The sequence below is a fragment of the Egretta garzetta genome, unplaced genomic scaffold (assembly GCF_000687185.1).
Source record: "Egretta garzetta isolate BGI_Z169 unplaced genomic scaffold, ASM68718v1 scaffold179, whole genome shotgun sequence".
Classification (NCBI taxonomy): domain Eukaryota; kingdom Metazoa; phylum Chordata; class Aves; order Pelecaniformes; family Ardeidae; genus Egretta; species Egretta garzetta.
The window spans coordinates 5,353,528-5,362,180 of NW_009270001.1; positions in this window are offsets into that span (position 1 = coordinate 5,353,528).

Below are 8,653 nucleotides of genomic sequence, written 5' to 3' on the forward strand. Positions count from 1 at the left end.
TAATAATAATAATAATAATAATATACAAAACAAGTGATGCATGATGCAATTGCTCACTACCCGTTGACCAATGCCCAGCCAGTCCCTGAGCAACGGTCATTCCCCTTTGGCCAACTCCCCCAGCTTTATATACCGAGCATGATGCCATATGGTCTGGAATATCCCTTGGGCCAGTGGGGGTCAGCTGTCCCAGCTGTGCACCCTCCCAGCTTCTTGTGCCCCTGGCAGAGCATGGGAATCTGAAAAAGTCCTTGACTGGTGTGAGCCCTGCTCAGCAACAACTCATCAGCGAATTATCAACACTCCTCTCATTCTAAATCCAAACCACAGCACTATGCCAGCTATGAGGAAGAAAATTAACCCTATTCCAGCCAAAACCTCCAGACACACCTCTTCTATTCCAGGCTCTTGAACAGGAGACCAGTTGTGACAAATGGCACTTTGGTAAAATGAGAAGGGCATGATGCGTGCCACAAAGGGCTTACCAAAATAATGTGGTGCCAGCAGATTCAGTCTCTGAATTAAAGCATAGCCAGTGTGAGACAAAGACTGATTTAAAGGATAGATGCTATAACACATGGAGTTAGTTAAACCTAGAAAAATAAAAAACCAAAAAAAATCAAGTCACCTAGTGGGTTCTCCTGCAGGCTAATTTAGTAATAACCAGCAGACACAGTCATAATCCAGACTGCAAACCGCAAATAATAAATAGCAGCTCCCCTCCGTGTCCCGTCCCCCCGCCCCACCCAATATATATAAGCCTCCTCATATCTTTTGATTGATTCCCTCTTCCATCAGCACCACACCTGCTGTGTCAGGGCTGAGGCTTGATCCAGCAAACCAGGCTGACAGAGAGGGGATGCGGCACTCAGCAGCCTGCTGGAATAGAGATGTAGAGAGCTGGATGACAAGAGCATGCTGAAAAACACCGTAGCCCATGGCTCCTCATTATCTTCATATCTGTAACTCTACATCCTGACCTGGGGGGGATGCCTTAGGGTACTTTCTTACATATCCTGAGGTAAGAAATATCCAGCTAAGACTGAGAGGGAAATCCTGCACAACACCAGTGTTGAGAGCCACTGTGCAAATCTAGGAGGTAAGCAACTTCGCAGTTAATTTTTCCCCTTAGGTCACTTTTGCAGGACATGAACATGAGAATTTAGTTATTTCTCAATATGGGACAGGCCACAACTAAGCCTTAAGAAACTGTAAACACGATGAAGAAGAGGAGGAGGGTGATGACGGACCAGAGGGCCCTGCAGTGTGAAGAGGGGATGAGAAAAATGTGAAACACCTCTTAGCTGTGAAATGGAAAGTCTGAGAAATGAAGTGGCAAACAGTGTGGAGGTGGGGTCCATGAGAGCTGGGTGCCCATCATCCATCACTGCTCTGGGGGCCGCTACCACTCTCGCTTAGCTTCCCACTCCGTGAACCCATTACACCTGTAGGCGACTTTAGGTCACCTTTTCTAGTCATCTCTCAGTGATACCAAAACTTGTAATCCAGTAACCCCTGGGCACCATACTTTTGACTCAGAATCCTGATGTATTTGGTGGGGTTTTTTTAGACAAAACAGCAGAGCCTGCCTCAAGCAGCTGGTGGGATCTGGGTTTGTGTCTCCCTCGTCACTCTTAATTCCCAGACACAGGCGGTAGTGATAAGCAGATGTCTCAAGACAACTGTCATCTTCATGGGGCCTGCTGCCTCCTTGTTTTCAGTTCACCAGGGCACCCCATCACGTTCACAGTGGCTCCATGTGCTCTCGGTGGGGAAAGGGCACTTTCTGTAGCCTGGGACATAATTGCACTGAGGAAGGAGGGATAAAAAAGCAATGCAGTCAGCAGCAGGGGGGCTTTTCAAACCCCAAAAGACTGTGGATTCTTTTTCTCTTTCTTTCTTTAACTGCTTTCTCATTTACATTTAGAAAAATGGCATATAGTAATTAGGTTCCCTAGTCTGCCAAAACTTTAAATAGGATCCTTTAAAAATAGCCTTTAAAATTTCAGGTCTTTTTTTTTTTTTTTTTTTTTTTTTTTCCCCCAGGAGATGAACAATAGAACCAGTCTGCTTTTCTAACACTTTTTTAACAATAGTCATTTGGAAATGCAGGCTGAATGCTGACAGGTTTTTACTAACGTAGAAAGTTTTGGAGCTTATTGTGGCACTTTCTGTCTCTTTTACTTTCTCCCCCTCCACCTCTCCCTTTTGCCTCTTCCTTTCACTCACCATTGACAATGTATGCATTCATAATTGAAGAAATTCTATTCTTAACGACTTACAGTTGTATGAGTTGTCGCTCTTGTCGGTGACAGGACTGCTGTTTCTGCAAACTAAACATATTTGACTGCTAATTTCCCATTGAAAGACATTGGAAGGTTCCCGAAATTAATGGCGTAAGACAAGTTTACAAACTAGTAGGCTCTGATGTGAAAATTAGTGTGTCTCCTTTGCAGAGGCTAAGTACAGGAGGTTGGAACAGTGGTGAGCAGCCTGCATATTCATAAAGCTCCTCAGGAAAAAAAAAAGAAAAAAAGAAGAAAAAATTACCCATCTTTCGGAGGCTTGGAAACTGTGAGAAAGAGAAGAAAAATATCAGAGGATATGTAAGGAGGGTGAAGGGGAAAGCAGGCTTGTTGGTACTAAGAGGAAATTGCAGGACTTTTCAAGCAGAAAACTCTATTTTACTCTGAGAAACCAACAGCTTTGTTAAGGACCTGCTGTTGGCATCTTGCTCCAGTCTAGTATGTGTTGAGCTTTGGGTAATGTTTGTGGGAAGTGGAGGGGATTTTAAGCCAGTAAGTCACAGCACACAACTTTAGTTACTTAAGAAGCAAAACTACCATAGGAAGAAATTAATAAAATCATTGAAGTTGAATCTTTTATTCCATCTGTGTAAATCAGCAGTGCTTCAGATAAAGCCAGCAGAAGATTCTGCCAGAGTAAAACAAGGAGATGTGAGAAAAATTTGCCCTATTTCTTTCAAGTAAAAAAAGAACAGTCCTGGTCAGTCATTTGCTCAGGAACATACACTTCAGATATGCAGGCAGCCATTAAGCTTGTCATCTAAAAAGGTTCTGAATTCATGACTGTCCTTAACACAGCATGTCACATGAAATAATGAAAGTCCTTGGCCATACCCAGATTCTTCTAATTTTCTGGAGAGACATCTGCTAATATTTCTTTGAGGTAAATGCTAAGAAAAAACTGGCTTCTCTGCTTAAGTATTTTTCTGTGATCAAGGTCCTTGATGAAAGGATACAAACCATAATCTACTCCATTTTATTTTATTCCATTCCATTCCTTACACCAGAATCAACCCCTATTATATGAGAGGAGTATTTTATATTTTTGTTTTGAAATGATGCCATTTTTAGCCACAGATAATATCTCTTGGTGTAGACTTTGTTATTTCAGTAATAGTAGAGCTAAGTGCAATTTTAATATTACGTAACTTTTTTTTTTTTTCACTGAGATAAAAGTCCTGTTAAAATAAAAATAAATGATGTTTAACTTATCAAGTTTTGCCATGCGGATGACATTAAACATACTTTTACCCACTTGAAGGAAATAAAAGTGTATTGTTACTGTTGTGAGGCACCTGAAAGACTTCCAGACTATGAAAATATCAGGAGTTAATTACAGCAATTAATGCATGTTACCCAAAAGTTTTTATGCGGTGATGGGAAAAGTAATTACTATTTCATTGTCCTCCTTCTGGATGACCTGCCCATCACCAGTATTTTCTACAAGTTATAGGCTGCACTGACATCCCAAACACAGATGACCACAATTTTGTATCCTACATTTACAGTTTGCATCTGTGTAAAACCAACAAATAAAAAAAAAAAACCAAAAAAACACTAAGATTTATCAAGCTGCCCCTCCAGTGTATCCACTCCAGACATATAATATGTGAAGCCATTTTTCTACCACTCGGAGCAAATTTTAAGTAAGTGATCTTGGGATGGAATAATTCTGTGTCCTGTTAAAGCTTCAAAGTAGGCATTAGCAGGAGTAGAGTGTTAATGACTATGCTGAAATTTCATCTGTAAGCAAGGGATGAACCGTTTGGAAAAGTACCATGAGAGCTTTTATAACAGTGAATGATCTGTACTATTCTATGTGGACTTATCTTAAAAGGGCTTTTAGTAGTAACTCCTACTGGTTTTTAGAAGATATGTTTTCTTGTGTATACGTAAGTACTTTCACCCATCGCTCACCCGCTTCGTCAACATCAATGATCGCAAAGGGAAATATATAGATTAGATTACTTGATATGAGTGTGGTTTTTTCTGCTTTCTTTCTAGTGAACTGAGTCATGGATGACAGGGAAAAAAAAAAAAAAAGACAAGAGAGATCAACTGAGAAATACATGTCCTGTACACCAAGAACTAATTTAATAAGCAGCCTCTCCCTGCTAGTGAGCGATTAAACTAAATTGCCAGTCTAAACTTTTCTATGCTGCATTTCAAATGTCAACACATTACATTGCTATTCCTCTTAATTTCTCACAAAGAAAATGCAAAATGAATTCATTATGCTGGAGTAAGTGGAAAAAATGATGAGTTTCTCCAGAAGAGTAGGCAATGGGGAGAGATTGGGCAAGGCGATTATATTGAGATATTTGAATAGCTGGCCATTAGCAAGAGGATCCCCATTACTTTGCTGATAATTATATCCTCTTCGCTATGACTTCCCAGTGGAATAATACAATGTTCCCAGTGCAGGAGATAATGAAAAATACCATTCAGGTGGTACATATATGCCAGGAATAGTGTGTTGTATTTCTTCCTTTCCCCCATCATGTAGATTGCAATAGCGCACACCTACGCGATATGTTAATGTGTGTTTGGTTGTTCAGGGCTCTGTACAGGGCAAATAAATGTATCTTGAAAATGGAGCTGGCAGTGGAATATCATTCTCCTAGTGTAATTATCTCCCGTGTTTAGTGGGCCCGGTGTATTGCTGAGTACATTTTTGTTAGCTATTATGTAAATGACTTTCAAAGCCCACCACACTGTAATAATGAGGACTTTGGAAGGGATCTTACAGAGATGAAGTTATTTCCTTTTTTAAAGAGAGAGTAGTGGTGGGAACTGGAGCTCTGTGTTTCTTCTAATTAATCCATCATTTTGCAGACACGTTTCTGTTCAGCAATCAAGGAAAATGAAACAAACAAACAAAAAAGGAAAGAAGGAGGGAAAATGCAGCACGAGAAGAACACCCACTCATTTACAGTAACTATTTTTTTTCCAAGCGATACATAAAATCTCTCATGTGTTATTGCTGCCTTATCACTTCTTGGCATTTTTATAGCTATTCTATTTTCAGTTTGGGGGAATCTTGCTGCGTACTGTATATCTGTCTCAGATTCATTAATTTTCACAGAAAACTCAATTTGCATCAAAATACTTCACTGTTTGGCTGTTGCTTTACATATCTTGGGGCCTCATGGCTTGCATGAGAACTTTGTCTTCAAATTACTTAAAAGAGGGGAGAAAAGCAATGCCATTGAAGTTGCCCAAGTCTGAATACCATAAGAGGCAGTAAAATTACTCCTCCTGTGAAAGGTCATATTAGACAACCCATGTCATTGGTTTGATCTGATTTGGTTTTGCTACGTTCTAGTATTTAATAAGAACTATAAATGAATGTAGATGCAATTCAGTAATGACCTGTGGTAACCATTTTTTCATTGAACGTGTTCCCATAAAAAAAAGAGTTTTAAACATTCAGAAGTCGTACAAGAACAAGTTTTTGAAGTATTGATAACACATAGAATATTCACTTGGATACTATTGGAAGCTGCTAAACTTGTTGGGGGCTGGATTCCTTCCTGACTTATTGTACGCTCACTCTTAAATAAATCGGAATGGCTTTAGTGAAGGGAGAATAAATAATTGTGGGTTTTTTCTTTTGTTTTGAGGCTTGGGGTGAGGGGAGGGTTAAAATACCAGAGAGGAATGGGATCACTTTCCGTGGTCTTAAATTCCACCTGCTGCATGATGAAGTTCATTTCCTTTTGAAGAGAACTTTCCCCTGTGAAAAACAATGTATCAGTAGATGGGCAAATAATCTCTAACTTGTCCAAATTTTTTTCCATAAAGGATGTGAAAGTAAGGTAGAAACTCCCGGCTGTCCTTCTGCATGTGGGCATTTGTGTTGATAAAACTTTCAGAGGGGATGAACATCTGCAGTTTCAGTTGGCACTGTCAGATGTCTTGAGTGTCCAGAAGATATGAAAACTGTGCCCTTTGGAATGGAAGCTGAAATGAGGATGTGGGAGCTTACCATTTACACAATAAATCTGGAGAAACATAGCTGCAAATGCAACAACATTATGCCATCATTGCAAATAGATAGGTGTGTGAGCACCTGCAATGAGCCCCTCCTGCTTCCTGCTTTGGTGTATTGATTTTCCCTCCTCTTGTTTTCTGTCCTGTGCCACTTCACACCTTCCTTTTCCTTCTGTCATTCCTTTTCCATCTTTTTTTTTTTTTTTAAATTTATCTTCCATTTTCTCAGATGCTTTGCTTTTGACTATCTCTCTCTTTTCTGCTTATTTTATTTATTTCTTTATTAATGAAATATTCTTTTTCCTTACATGGATTTTATTTCTTTTGGGCAAAGAAAAGCTTTAAGAACATTGTGAATATTCACTGCTCCTTTACTAATTCTTATTTCTTAAGGAATAGTAATTGTATAAGCAGTGTGTGTGGACACTGTGTATGAATTGAGAGTTTTGAATCCTATGTTAAAAAAATGATTCCTTGCTTCCACTTTTCTTCTTCTGGCAACTTGACATATAAGTTGAAAAATTACCAGAAAGTTTTAATATTTGGCTAAGCTTGTGACCCCTAACCTACCCCTTTATAGCAAGGACGGACAGGGCACTTCTGAATAAAGATTCTTGAATAATAAGCCAAAGCAATACGTTTTCCCATGTTTCCCCATCTTTATACAGAACATGTGATTTGAAAATGTAAGTGTTGCACAAAGAACATTTCAGCTATTTGATAACCTTGGTGGTAACTAAACAGATGTAAAAGCTTATGACTTTTTGGAAAGAGAGATATTTTTCTATCTGTAACACATATTACAATTAATATGCATACATGTCTTCCAGAGAATATCAGGTTTTGGTGAGAACGCACTGAAAGAAAATCTGCTTCTACACGTTATGTATAAATTAGATGGATGGCTTAGATGGGTAGAAAGATTAGATAGACTGTTATTTCATAATGGGTTTTATTTTTTATTTTATTAATATTTGCTTAAATTCATGCTTAATGTTTCATTTCATTAGTATTATGCCTAATATTATTTCAATTAGTTTGGAAGGGTTTTTTTTGTGTTTTATGAAACACAGCTTGAAAAGCTTGGACAGAATCATGGAAATAGAGTAAATCTGTTAACGTCAATCTAATTGTGCAATCTACTCAGTGGTCTTGAAAATCAATCAATACAAAACACGTTTTACATATTTCAATATGAATTTCCTCCTGTCACTCAGTAATGGTTACTCACCATAAAAATGTATATTTTCAACAAACAAAGTATGAACTTTGAAAACCGGAATCTTATTCTGCAATCTGTGTTCAAGGAAATAATTTTAGCTTGCCTTACAAACGACCTAGAGAGGCCTCCTACTGAAAAGTGATGGTTTTCATTCTCCATCTTCAGTCAAATTTTAGCATCCTTCCTGAGGGAGCCAGCTGTCACTTGGTTAAGGGTTTGGAAATCTAGGCACTAGCCTACTTTTATTCCATCAAGACAATTCAGATAATGTGGACACTTCCAGATAGTTATTAGAGAGTGTTAGCTTCAACTTGGTCATTAAGTCTGGGACTTATCTGACTAAATGTAGACATCAGTGAGGTAGACAAATATTTTTTATCTTGTGACCCAATTCAGTGAGGAAAACAAGGTCAGTATTCATCTTGTCCTTAAGAAAATGTTCCGAGTATATCAGATGAATTACTATTCCTCTCCTTAGACTATAATGGAACCTACATGAATGGCTCAGAGGGAGATGTCCAGTGTAGATATCTAAAAGTAAAGATGATGAATTACAACATAATTTTTTTTTCTATAAGCTCTGAACCATTCATATTAGATTTCTTTAAACAATTTCAGACTAGCTGTTTAAACAATCTTAAGTTGTCTGACTTTTGAGTTAAAGACAAAACAGGCAACTGTGAAGCATCATTCGTCTGACCCTGTGTGAGGCATCTGACCTTATTTCTTGATTATTTATGTTTAATTTTGTATCTTGGAGTATGTTTGCCTATAGAGGTTTTTGGCCTAAAAGACATATCTAAATTTATCATCTGTCCCTGTCCTTGTTGTGTCACAGAATGTACCCACCACTGTAATACCCAAGCCTTGTTTCATGTCTTTTGAAGATTTCAATCTTCAAAGATTTCGAGGGAACTATTTAGACTTATACCTTAAAGTCTTACGACATTGTACTACCCTGATATAATACATGCTTAGACCTTGTATTTTAAATAATATATGAGAAGTTTTGGAGCTCTTGGCACCTCATCTTCACTTTCTTGGAAGCCCATTCTTTGCATTCCAGATCTATATCTTCCTATCAATTTGGTCAGCATGTGCTAGGTATGTGATATATACTGTAATGCCTTCA